Source organism: Schistocerca piceifrons, chromosome 4 (genome assembly GCF_021461385.2).
Source record: "Schistocerca piceifrons isolate TAMUIC-IGC-003096 chromosome 4, iqSchPice1.1, whole genome shotgun sequence".
NCBI classification, from domain to species: Eukaryota; Metazoa; Arthropoda; class Insecta; order Orthoptera; family Acrididae; genus Schistocerca; species Schistocerca piceifrons.
In genome coordinates, this window is record NC_060141.1 from 13,243,825 (window position 1) to 13,257,953 (window position 14,129).

The window sequence follows — 14,129 nt, forward strand, 5'->3', positions numbered from 1 at the left end:
GAAAAATTTCGTTTCATGCCCCATATGATTGTACATTCTTTAATAAGCGTTGATGTGGAACTGAATCAAATAGCTTTTGGAACTCAATAATACTACGTAATAACTGCCTGGATCAGTTGTCTCCAGGATGAGGGAGATTCTCGGTGCCTATGGTGCTTGGCACGGGAGAGGCCATTAAGCTGTGTCCATTGGTCGACACCACACACCACTCGATCTTACCTTCCACTATCCCAGTCTGTAAAGACTGATTTATCTCATTTGTGAAGTTTGACTGATTGATTTACGCAGAGATGTAAAACGACAATGGTCTTAGCCCATTGTTGGCTGCACCGAAGCTGAATTTACTGTGCGATATTCCTCCCTGTAATTCAGCTAAGGCCAGCAGGTACCTTTAAACGAGTAGTATGACGTCTCTGCCTAGTTCTACTACACACAGTTTCTTCAGGAATTAGTGACCAGAGTATTCTATGTCTTTCGCATTGGAAGATTACATGTGATGATGTTTCATCACCCTCATCACATAGGCGTCCCTGAGGTATCATCTTTCTCTAAACCTATCGTCTGTAGGCGTTTCTCAAGGTTGCCTTAGCCAGTCATCAATCCTACGATGAGGGATTACAGAACGTGTCTTGAAACATGGCTTCAGGACCATTAGTCTACAATGTTTCTGTTTTGGGATCTTAGTTCAAAATTCTGCTTGGTAACCGCTGTTCGAATTATGTAGTTTGTTCTTAGCAGAGTCTTAGTGATGGCTAGCACAGGTTCCGGTCCAACAAATGGAGTCAACACACGCGTCCTGGCCAGTGTATCAGCTTGGCCATTGTCGCTATCTCTGAGTGACCAAGAACCCAGAGCGGGTTTATTTTATTTCTATCCCCTAGCGTCACAAGTACTTAATGAGACTGATCACGAACTTCTATATCGTTGCAGCGGCTGATATAGGTTTCAGAGCTGCTTGGCTGTTACATGAGTGTAGATGCCACGGTGCTTGTGACATCTACAAGGATTCTCGTCCCCGCACACTATAATAGCAGACATTTCCGCCTGAAACGCTGTGGCCAGCTTCCCCGTAGAGATTCCTCTTTCCACTGCTCTCTACTTCCAATTGTTTCCTCTGAAGGTTTATTGCGGCAGTTGGAAATTGTTCTATAGTCAACTGTCGTTTACCGATCGCTTCTAAGAGGGTCTTTCAATAAGTAATGCCCCAATTTTTTTTTCTCAGAACATATTTTTTGTTAAGAGTCAGAATTTGGTGACAATATACATCGACATGTCTTGTCCATGTCTTATTTTTCTACGTAGTCTCCATCACTTCTATAGGCGTATGCCAACGTTGTGGAAGAGCATGCATTTCCTCCTGGTAAAAGCTCTTGTTCTGTAGGCATAGCCATGTTTTCACTGCATGACTGACACTCTCTTCATCTTCAAAGTGTGTTCCACGTACAGAGTCTTTAAGCTCCAACAATTCAGATGAAATGGTCTTTCTCTGAGTCTTATAGTCCGCTGTGAGCTTGAATATCCGAGAGTCTCGATCACTGCAGCCGCACTTCCAGCGCTGACCGACAACTGTAGAGCCAATTGTCGAGTTGTGCTGTTCCGGTCGGCCCGAATAATGACATCCGCACGATTCAGCATGTCTGGAGCAGTGGCTGTCACAGGACGTACCGAAGGTGGCTGATCAGGGAGCTGTTTTTCTGCACTTCCTGATGCTGTAAGTTTCTTCACTCGTCGCCCAATTGTAGTCTTATCAACTGCAACGTCGCCGTACACTGCAAACAATCATTTATGGATGTTCACTACGGTTTCTTTTTCTGCAGACAACAATTAAATAACAGCACGCCGCTTGTAACTTGAGTCGCGTGTGCACGCGATTCTGACGCTGTGCTACTGCTCTGACATCTGCCAGAACGGTTCGAAACTTGACAGGCGTACAGAACAAACATCAAATATCAAGCACCAAAAGGACGTTTGTCTATGTATATTAATGGCTTTTTTAAAAATGTGGGGCATTGCTTATTCAACGACCCTGGTATCTCTAACACACTCTCTGTATTGGTGTGGGGCACCAGATTTCCTAAAGGTTTTCAGTTTTTTCCATTTTCAACCTGAGTAATGTGCACCTCCGAAATTGTGACTCGAAGTCAACTATTTGTTGCAGAAATGAACTGAAAATGGTATGTTTTCTTACAAAAATGGACTCCCATTTAATAAAATCATCTTATTTCGCGTCTCTCATGTACTTTTTCAATCAATATTGCTATTAATGGATCAAAAATTCAAGCCTAATTAAAAACTGTCAAGGAAGTTTTCAAAGCAAAAACTTGAAAACTATTCAGATCCTTAAACTTTATTTGCAGTTTAAGTACATGAAGATACTATTCATTTAATGAAATCCACATATTCCACGAATATTTTGAGGTATTCTAAATTATTCATAAATTCTTTCGTTCATCATTTCGACACTCTTATGGACTACAATGTTATCGGCAGCTGTCAGCCCAGTTCTGCTAAAGTCAGCTGTGTTCCAACAACTACCATTCTTACCGTGTACAACTATATTTTCTTCATCGCTGGCTGAAGATTCGGTACACTGATCAATTTCGCCCTTGGCCATAACTGTTGCAGGAGCGTCAGATTCGGAATCTTTCTCATCACGAAAGTCACATACGTCACTTTCCGGACTGAGCTCTTCCTACAGCCCTTCCCGTATAGTATCTTCATTTGCTGAAATATCATTCCAACTTGTCGTTTTTACATAACTGAACTTCACATTCAGCGACAGAATGTGCACTCCAATGTCACAATGACACTTCAAAAAATGTCTGTCAAAACTAACTAACCATAAATGTCTCACACCTTCTACTGGACCTCACTCAATGCTGAACTGACATTGGTGGCAGCGGGCTGCGTATGTACAGCGGCTCATGCACAGTAATGAACAAAAAACATCAGGGGCAGAGTGACCCTGGTGTACTCCTCTAAGGTCAAACCTATATGCCCTTGTCGCTGCCTCCGTTGCAACCCAAAGGTGCAATGGGGCCATGAGCAGCGTGCTATTGATCCCAGTATTGAGCGTGTTGCTGATTCCACCTGTTATGACAAAACAGGTAGGTCTATACATCTTGCCAAGTTCCTTGGCAGCAACCTCCTGTTCTAATTTGCTCCACCACACTGAAGTTCACAACTTGTCATAGCTCCTATTTAGGTTTGCCATATCTAGCTGGGACCTCGTCGGGGCACTATGAAATGGGGGTGTAGAAATGAAGTAGAAGGTTTATTTAATGGAATTACCTTTCACTTAGAACACAATTACATGGAACTTGTTGCAGCAGGAGCAGTTGGTGCACCACATTTTATGAAAGATTTCGTCTACTTCAGTAAGCCTTTTTCTATTTTACGGATTTATAAAACCCCACGCAACTCAGCTTGTAATTAAACTGGCTCCCTCACACCGATTCCATAGTCCCTGACAGCAGCTGATTTCTTTCATCATTTCTTTCATTCCACAGTGGCGTTGTGTGCAGGAATAGAAAACAAATACGCCCACAAGTTTAGCAGTCGGCTATTGCGTTCAGGATTTTCGGTTTCCTTAACAAAGCGAGTCCATCTTTCTTTCACCGAGTGTTCAGACTTCCATTCTTCCGAGTCACAATTAGTTCCTAGAAAGCTCTTTACATCCGTTTATTTCTGAAAACAATCGCTGCCTGAAATCTTTATACAATTTTAATCAGGTACCTGCGGTCTATGGGTAGCGTCTGTGATTAATAGTCAGCGTAAGAAGTCACTTTCATTCAGCCAACGGCCTTGTCAAAGCGAACGAACGAACGGACAGAGGTTCAGGACACTCTTGTTCTTCGGGAGGGAAACTGCCCCTGAAGGTGCAAGAATAACCAATTATCGACGGCATGAGAATTCAGAAACCAATGGAAACCACTGCATTAAAGATACATAACGTGTATCCATAGAACATGCGGTCTGTGTTTCAAAAATGGTTGTGTTGATATCTCCATTGGCAAAAGATTCCGGAATAGTTCCCCATTCGGATCTCCGGCAACGGCGTTCCAAGGAGGAGTTGACTATGAGAAAAGGATCGAATAACCAACGAAAGGTCAACGTCCTATGAGTCGGGAAGTGGAATGTCAGAAAGATGAACGTGGTAGGGAAGCTAGACAATTAGAAAATTGAAATGTAAAGGCTCCATCTAGATGTAGTAGTGATCACTGAAGTGAAATGGAAAAAGGCAAACATTTCTGGTCAGATGAGTGTAGGGTAATATCAACAGCAGCAGAAAATTGTACAATGGAAGTAGGATTCGTTATGAACAGGAAGGTAGGACAGAGAGTGTGTTATTGTGAACAGTTCCGTAATAGGGTTGTCTTGTCAGAATCGACAGCTAACCAACACCGACAATGATGGTTCGGGTATACATGGCGACGTCGCAAGCTGTAGATGAAGAGACACAGAACCTGTATAAGGATATTGAAAGGCTAACACAATACGCTAGAGTAGATGAAAATCTAATAGTCATTGCGGACTTCATTGTAGGTGTAGGGGAAGGAGTGGAAGAAAGATTATAGGAGAATATGGGCTTGGGAAGAAAGATTATAGGAGAGTATGAGCTTGGGACAAGGAGTGAGAGAGTGGACAGACTAATCGAGTTCTGTAATAACTTTCAGCCAGTAATAGCGAATGCTCTGTTCAAGAATCACAGGAGGCGGAGGTATGCTTGGAAAAGAACTGATGATACGGGAAAATTTCAGTTAGATTACATCATGGTCAGACAGAGAAGATTCCGAAATCAGATCTTGAATTATAAGGCGTACCCAGGAGAAGATATAGAGTCAGAAGATGATTAGGGGTAAGCTGAAGTTTAAGAGACTAGTCAGGAAGAATCAATACACAAAGAAATGGGATACGAAAGTACCAAGGAAAGGCGAGATACGCCTGAATTCCTCTAATGCTATACATACAGCAATAAAGAATATCTCAGAAGGCAGCACAGTTGAAGAGGAATGGACATCTCTACAATAGGCAATCACTGAAGCTGCAAAGGAAAACGTAGGTACAAGGAAGGTAACTGCTAAAAAACTATGAGCATTAGAACAAATATTTCAGTTGATCGATGAAAGGAGGAAGTACAAAAATGTTGAGGGAAATTCAGGAATACAGAAATACCACTCACTTAAGAATGAAAGTACAGGGAACCTAAGACGAAACGGCTGTATGGAAAATATGAAGAAAGCGCAAAAGATGTCAAAACAACCTTTGACAAAATTAAAAGCAGGGTTGTAACATCAACTGTTAAATGCACAGGAGAAATCTAATAGGTAAAGAAAGGACATCGAAGGCCTCTATGAGGTGGAAAATTTGTCTGATGTTGTAGAAGACGAAACAGGAGTTGATTTACAGGAGATATTAGAACCAGAATTTAGGAGATCTTTGGTGGACTTAAGATCAAATAAGGCAGAAGGGATCGATAACATTGCATCAGAATTTCTAAAGTTATTGGGGGGAAATGCGTGAGTAAGGTGACATACCATCTGACTTCCGGAAAAATATCATCCACTCATTTCCGAAGACTACAAGAGCTGACAAGTACAAGAATTATCGGACAATCAGCTTAACAGCTAATGCATCCATGTTGCTCGCACGAATAGTATCAGAAGAATGGGAAAGATAATTTGGGATATTTTGCATGACGATCAACTTAGCTTTAGGAAAGGTAAAGGCACAAGAGAGGCAATTCTGACGTTGCGGTTGTTAATGGAAGCAAAACTAAAGAAAATCAAGACATGTCCACGGGATAATTGACCTGGAAAACGCGTTCGGCAGTCTAAAATGGTGCATGATGTTCAAAATTCTGAGAAAAACAGGAGTAAGCTCTAGGGTGACACACGTAATACACAATATGTACAAGAGCCAAAGGGGATAATAAGAGTGGACAATCAAGAATAAAGTCCTCGGATTAAGAAGGGTGTGAGACAGGGATGTAGTCCTTTGCCCCTATTGTTCAATCTGTATATCGAAGAAGCAATCATGGAAATACAAGAAAGGTTCAGGAGTGGAGTTAAAATTCAAGGTGAAAAGATATCAGCGATACAATTCGCTACTGAACTTGCGCTCTTGAATAAAAATGATGAAGAATTACATGATCTAATGAATAGAATGAACAGTCAAATAAGTACAGAATATGTATAAAGCGTAAATCGAATAAGGTCAAAGTAATGAGAAGTAACAGAAATGTCAAAAACGATAAACTTCACATCAGGATTGATGGTCAAGAAGCAAATGAAATTAAGGAATTCTACAACCTAGCATGTAAACTAACCAATGACGGATGGAGCAGGAGGATACTAAAAGCAGCTCAGCACTGGCAAAAAGGGCATTCCTGGAGAAGAGAAGTCTACTAGTATCAAATATAGGCCTTAATTTGGGGAAGAAATTTCTGAGAATATACGTTTGGAGCACAGCACTGTATGGTAGCGAAACATGGATTATGGGAAAACCGGAACAGATGAGAATCGAAGAGTTTCAGATATGATGTTACAGACGAATGTTGAGAATTAGGTGGACTGATAGCATAAGGAATGAGAAAGCTCTGTAGAGAATCGCGGAGGAAAGGAATATGTGGAAAACAGTGACAAGGAGAAAGGACGGGGTGATAGGAGATGTATTAAGACATGACGGAATGACTTCCCTGGTACTAGAGGGAGCTGTAGAGGGCGAAAACTGTAGAGGAAGACAGTGACTGGAATGCATCCAGCAAGTAATTGAGGACGTAGGTTGCAAGTGCTACCCTGAGATGAAGAGGTTAGCACAGGAGAGGAATTCGTGGTGGGCAACATCACCCAGTTTGGGGTTTGAGATAGCATCAATGACTCAATTACTTGACATTTACTACAAGAAGTGGCCAATTACTGTGAGTAATCAAATGCTATGTTACACAAAGCCATTGATTCTCCCTCAGATTTCTAAATCAAATTAATTACTTCTTGGTCAGGGTCATCCATGCGTCGCCGGACGGCGCGGCCAAGCGGTTCTAGGCCCTTCAATCTGGAACCGCGCGACCGCTATGTTCGCAAAAAAAAAAAAAAAAAAAGAAAAAGGAATGGCTCTGAGCACTATGGGACTTAACATCTGAGGTCATCAGTCCCCTAGAACTTAAAACTACTTAAACCTAACTAACCTAAGGACATCACACACATCCATGCCCGAGGCAGGATTCGAACCTGCGACCGTAGCAGTCGCGCGGCTCCGGGCTGAGCGCCTAGAACCGCTAGACCACCGCGGCCGGCGCTACGGTCGCAGGTTCCAATCCTGCCTCCGGCATGGATGTGTGTGATGTCCGTAGGTTAGTTAGGTTTAAGTGGTTCTAAGTTCTACGGGACTGGTGACCCAAGATGTTAAGTCCTATAGTACTCAGAGCCATTTGAAGCATTTTATTTCATCCTTTTTTCACTCTTTCAAATTTGTCTGGGTTTGTATGACAATAAAACTGGCATTCTTCCTCTCATTTGGACATCTTTTAAGTGTCGATTAATGCAACGCCGTATGTGAGACGAACTATTCAACATATACTTGTTGACATAAATAACATTAACTGAGGTTGCATTTAGACGTTGGCGCTAACAGATGGTGTTAGTTCAGTTTTTTTTTTCCAAGCTTGTAACAGTATTGATCAAAATCGGGACAAAACTGGGTCTTGTCGGGACGTCGGGACAAGAAGGTCCATAACGGTGAAGGTCCCGATATATCGGGATGTATGGTAGTCGTAGTGCAGTGGTGTGTATCCATTACAGGCAGGAGGGACTTAGCTCCTATTTTTACAACAGGCGCTTCTAGTGCGCATAAGAGCGCCATTTGTGGAGCTACCAGCACACATTCCATATTCTAGCAATGTTTAATAATATTTTGCAATGCACTTTTTCTTAATAGGAGACTGAATTATAACTAGAATTATTAAAAATTTACTGTGAAATCTAAGCGTGACTGGGTGGATGTGGCAGCGTACAGAGAACATATCCAGTGGAAAAATTGCCCCATAACTCACGCACCATCAGTTTGAGTAATCATAGCATAACCGGAGCCGATCTGATTAATAGGGTAGTGGACGTGAAGGGGATCCGTCACTCGGTGCGGGATGCAACAATGGAGCGGGCGGGCCATTGTTCCGCAGAGCAAACAGTTGTCGGCCGCCGCTACGGCACAATGGGAGCGGCGCGGCCCACGCCGGCTACTGTGCCAGGGGAGCGCAATCCATAGCGCGTGACGTCAGCAGCGCTGGGGCCGCGCCGGCACGCTCTCTGTTATTAATACCCGCCTTAATTGGCGCTCCGGGCACAGGTGTCGGCCGTCGTCCGGTATGCACGTGAAAACACAGCGGAGCATTATAAGAGTCCTCTGCAGTTTCAGCGGGCAGTACATAGGGCGTGGCGAGGGTAGGCCCAAGAGCCCAGGGACTGGGCGGGGCGCAAAACCTGACTGATAAAAGGTAGAAAAGGAGGAACAGTTCAGGATTTAAACTGGTTGGTACGAGAATTCTCCTACACCTCCCTCATATTCTTGTCTTCAGTCTTCTGCCTCCGAGAAAAAGACCTGCCCTCGACCCGCGCCTGCGAACGCACGCTGTTGTAACTGTAACAGAGGTTTAAAATTCCGCTACAGTTGTAACGTTCTTTTACATAGAACACGACCGATTTCGGGCTGTTACACGCCCGTCTTCAGGTGTCGTACTGAAAAATACCAAGAGATGGGAGATAATTTTTACGCGCAGCAATAAACATGAAAAACAAGAAAACGAAGATTCCATAAAAAAATTAAAAACCACGGCTCTGACTAGGTACTGTAAAACCTAAGTTAGTGCCAAAGTGACACCAGACAGTACTACAGACAACAGCGTGTATAAAGAAATATGCTAAGAATATCAGGACACTTATACTTGGCGCTGTGACTTTGAGCGCAGCGGTGGAAGGGTACAGGGCGCGGTGTGCCACCAGCGAGCGCGGAGCATGGACCAGCGTAGGCGAAGGAGGAAGCAAAGTGGTGAACCAGAGTGGCAAACGTACTACCGTCTGTTGACGGGATGAAGAACGCGGGACCGCTAGCCCGGCGTTTCACAATGTGAATTACTGATTTGCTCTTAAAATGAAAAATGAAGCAGATGAAACATGATAAAGAAAGTTACATGAAAAACGTTAACAAGTGCATTATGCACGATGAAGAAACATGTTGAACAGTGCAGTAAAGAACTGTAGTAAAACTGAGTGGAAGCTGGCGACATTGCTCGGAGACACACAACCAAGTGTAAGTGTCCTGTTATTCTTTGCATATTTCTTACCCAGGTCTGTAGTACCGTCTGGCGTCACTTTGGCACTGACTTAGGTTTTAAAGCACCTAACCCGACCGATGAGTTTTAATTTATTTATGGGATCTTTTTCCTTTTTTGTTTTTCATCTTTATCCCTACGTGTAAAAAGTGTCTCCCGTCTCTTTCTGTTTCCAGTACGACACCTAATGATGAGCGTATAAAACCCGAAACCGATCGTGTTCTAAACAAAATAACCTTAGAGCTGTAACGGTATTTTCAACCTCTGGTATAATGCTGAGCTGCGCATGTTCCTCCGACAGGATTGCTTGTTTTCATTGTGATAATTCGTCCATGTAGCATGATAACGAAACAACTACAGAACAAAGTCTTTTACTGATGCTGTATCTGCGGCAACATCGTTCTTGGTTCACGCAGGTGTCGCCTACCCAGCTTCTTTATATTCGACAATGGATTTCTTGGCGGTTACTTCGGCTTCGAAATATAGCAAAATAATCCAAAGAAATGTTAAGTACACCAGCGGCAAAACACAATCAATACATTCATTCTGCGATAGCTAGTGTCAATATTGCGGAGTTACAAAATACGATATTCCGATAATCCTTCACCGCCGGCCTCGGTGGCCGAGTGGTTCTAGGTGCTACAGTCTGGAACCGCGCGACCGCTACGGTCGCAGGTTCGAATCCTGCCTCGGGCATGGGTGTGTGTGATGTCCTTAGGTTAGTTAGGTTTAAGTAGTTCTACGTCCTAGGGGACTGATAACCTCAGAAGTTTAGTCTCATAGTGCTCAGAGCCTTTTGAGCCAATCCTTCACCAAAGAAGGTGGAACGAATATTGCACATTTCTAATCAACAACAGCTGCCAATATACGTAACTTACAAGCAGATATCCTCTGATATCGAAGAAACCCAAATAACATAGTAAAGGCAAGTCTTCCAGTCCAGACTGCATACCAGTTGGGTTTCTTTCACAGAACTCTGATGTAATACCTCCATACTATAACAATTTTGTACCACCACTCGTTCAACTAAAGATCCGTACCTACAGACGGGGAAGCAGCACCGGTCAAACCAAAACACACAAGAAAGTAAATACAAGTAATGCGTTGAATTTCAGACCCATATCACTGACATCGATTTAAAGTACGAATTTGCCACGTGTACTAAATTCGTACATTATGCACTCACTCGAATGAAAAGATCTATTAATATACATTCAGCATGAGTTTAGAAAATATCGTTTTTGTGATACGCAACTAGCTCTTTATTCACACGCAGTAAACAGTGCTATCCACAGGGATCTCAAATTGTATTCGTACTTCTACATTTATATAAGAATTGTCTGCCTATGCAATATAGACCCAGTTGTGCGATCGGATTCGTGATTTCTTGTCAGAAAGGTTAAAATCCGCAAGAGCTTCTTCGTTTAAAAGAAAAGTTTTGGCGTTCACCAGGAAGGTGTTGTCGGCTCTCTGCAGTTCGTAACCCATAGAAAAAATTTTGGAGACCAGCCCTCTTACATTGTTTATAGATTATGCTGTCATTTACGTTCTATGTAGTAAAGTCATCAGAAGTTCAGAACCAATAGCAAAATGATTGGACATAATATCTCTGTGTTATGAAAACTGACAACTGACGCTAAATAATCAAAAGTGTGAAGTACCGTATTATAAGGAATCTTCTAAATTTAGGTTACATGATAAATCACACAAATTTATAGGCTGTCACTTCATCTAAATACTTTGAGAATACAATTACGCACCACACTGAAACGCCAAAGGAACTGGTACAGGTATGCGTACTCAAATACAGAAATATGTAAGCAGACAGAATAAGGCGCTACAGTCGGCAACACCTATATAAGACAACAAATGTCTGACGCAGTTGTTAGATCGGTTACTGCTGCTACAATGGCTGTAAGTAGGCTGTTTAGGTTTTCTTATTGGTAACGCCAGGTAGCGCTCTGTATGAAAATCACTGGCTGTGCTGTGTGCAGTCTGTGGCTAGTTTGTACTGTTGTCTGCCATTGTAGTGTTGGGCAGCTGGATGTTAACAGCGCATAGCGTTCGGCAGTTGGAGGTGAGCCACCAGCAGTGGTGGATGTGGGGAGAGAAATGGTGGAGTTTTGAACTTTGTAAGACTGGATGGCATGAACTGCTATATATATCATGACTATGAAGAAAGCTACGACGTTTTCAAGATTTGACTGAGGTGTTATGATGTTATTATTACGACGACGATGTGTATTATGCTGCTGAGGTATGTTTATGATCAATAAGATGATGCTACCATATATGAGGAATTTGATTATGCTACGTATTTATTATGATGAAATATTGAAGAAGTGTTGATGAATACGTGTATGAATAATGAGTAGTGGTTAGGGACTCTGATTTGTGGAAAAGGATGTTAGAAACCAGCAATCGTACTTTAAGAGTTATGAAATGTGTGTAAATGCGCGAATGTATCACAATGCCGACGAAAACTTTTTGAACCCTGTTATATTCATAGGATTTTGTTTCTACAGATTTGTAACGCAAATTCTTGACTTGTGAAATATTTTTATATGAGACTGTCACTGTAGCGGAAACTGCTGTCATAAATATTTCCGTAAGAAAGTTAAGTGACCACCTGCACGTAATGCGATGTGGGCAGCTGCGCGACAGTCGCCTGGAAAAAAAGCCATTATTGTGTGCCTTTCAGAGGCACAGGTGGAGAAAAAAGAGGCCATTATCCTCGCTATTGACATTCCTTTGTAGAAAGCATCGCAAATACGACACGCTCAAACTTGAAAACATATGATTATACTGTGGAGCTCTTAATTTATGATATTTACTAAAATGCCTAATGAAACGATGAGAAAAATTTCACGGCTATTGTCTTGCTAGTTGAGAGAAATGCCATATGGCTTGCTTTATGTATTTATTTACTCATTTTGTTTAATATCTAGTTTCTAGCTGCACTGCAGCATTGGTTAAAATAAAATTTAATAGATGTACTAATATAAATATTTTATGCCTACAGATCCAGTAAATAATTTTATGATCTATTCAAAAAAACGAAGGAGCATAAAAAGACATTTCCATTCACAGGAATTGCATATGGAATTTTCTTTTCAACTACTTGGCAATGTTTTTGGTAGAATAACTTCTTGTGGTGCACCACTTTAATTACATAGACATTAAGATGTGAATATACATTTCCCTTGTCTGCATTGTTGTCTTTAGTGTAATATTTTTTCTGCTTGAGCTATGTCATGTTCAGATATAAGTTATTGCATTTGCTGCTGCTGTTTGCCAGGCATAGTGCTACTAAATTTCACTTTGTATTACTCTGTTAAGCTAGTTTTACTACTGATTTATTTTTCTTGTTGCTGCACGTTGGTACATATTAGTTGTAATGTTGCATTGCTTGGTAATTTAGATTTACTGTAGCTTGCTTTGCAATTTCCATTTTTTTTGTCATTGCTGTTTGTGTTAATTGTTCTGTGCTGCTGCATTGCCTCGTCCCTTAGTTTAGCATCTGAGCTCAGTAGATTTAAGTTAGCTTAAGAGGGGGTAGACTATATAAGAGAATGAGTTGCAATGAATTGGAAGAAATGCATTGAGAAGTCATACGAAAAAAGTACAGAAAGCAGGTATAGATAGGACCTTTTGGAAATAATGAAGAACGAAGGGAGATCTCAGAGAAGTAAAGAAAGTTTTGTTTGCAAAATACTGCAGTAAAAGAAACCCTGTCCTTTCCTTGTGTTATCCCACTATGTGTTTGTGTTCCCTTGTGTATTTGTGTTTTTCCTGTCTTTATGTGTTTAGCTGATGTTGTTACGTTGTAGAATTTTTCTAATACTATGTTATTTACTTTGTAAAGATGTTTAGACATTATTTGTTCTGCTTTGTTTTAATGCTCATGTGTGAAGTTGATGTTTCGAAAGTTATTCTGATCTTTTATGTATGTACTCATGTCATCGTTCCTGTAACACTGATGTATATGTCATTTCGATTCTTTTGTAAAGCCTGTACTACAAATGTTATCTGTCTTGTTATGTTCTTTAATGATGTATTTTGTACCTTTGTAATTGTATTCTTACGTTATAAAATTCATATTGACACCAGTTCATCATATTATTAACTTGTAAGTTACATTTCACTGCACACGTTTCCGTTGGTCATAGTATATGGACAATATGTGAGAAGTAGGGAATGTTAGTGTTTGGACGTGTGTTAATAATTCAGCCAGGGACTGGATAGCAGCATTGCTGGTTCTAAGGACAATTCCAAAAACTTTGGGAGTGCACAAGTGGTGGTTATGGACTTGCTATATTATCTGCAAGACTCTTCAATGATGATTGTGCTCCTGCACAGTCACAACAGATGGCTGCTGGCCATCTCTACAAGGACTACAGTGGGTCAGCATCTTTGATGACCCACCAATACCATCATCTCTACAAGGACTACAGTTGGTCTGCATCTTTGATGATCCACTAATTCCATTATTTCTACAAGGACTACAGTGGGTCTACACTTTTGCTGACTCACCACTATCATTATTTCTACAAGGACTGCAGTGGGTCTGCACCTCTGGTGGCCCACCAATACCACAATCTCTACCAGGATTACAGTGGGTCTGCACCTCTGGTGGCCCACCAATACAATGATCTCTACCAGGACTACAGTGGGTCTGCTCTGTGATGACCTACCTACCAATAGTCTTCAAAACTTCGACTGACTCTGCGGTGGGTTTGCTCTGTTGTGGCCCATTACCTGTCTGCATGTCAAGAGTCAGCACTGTCTTTTCGTTGGAAGGACA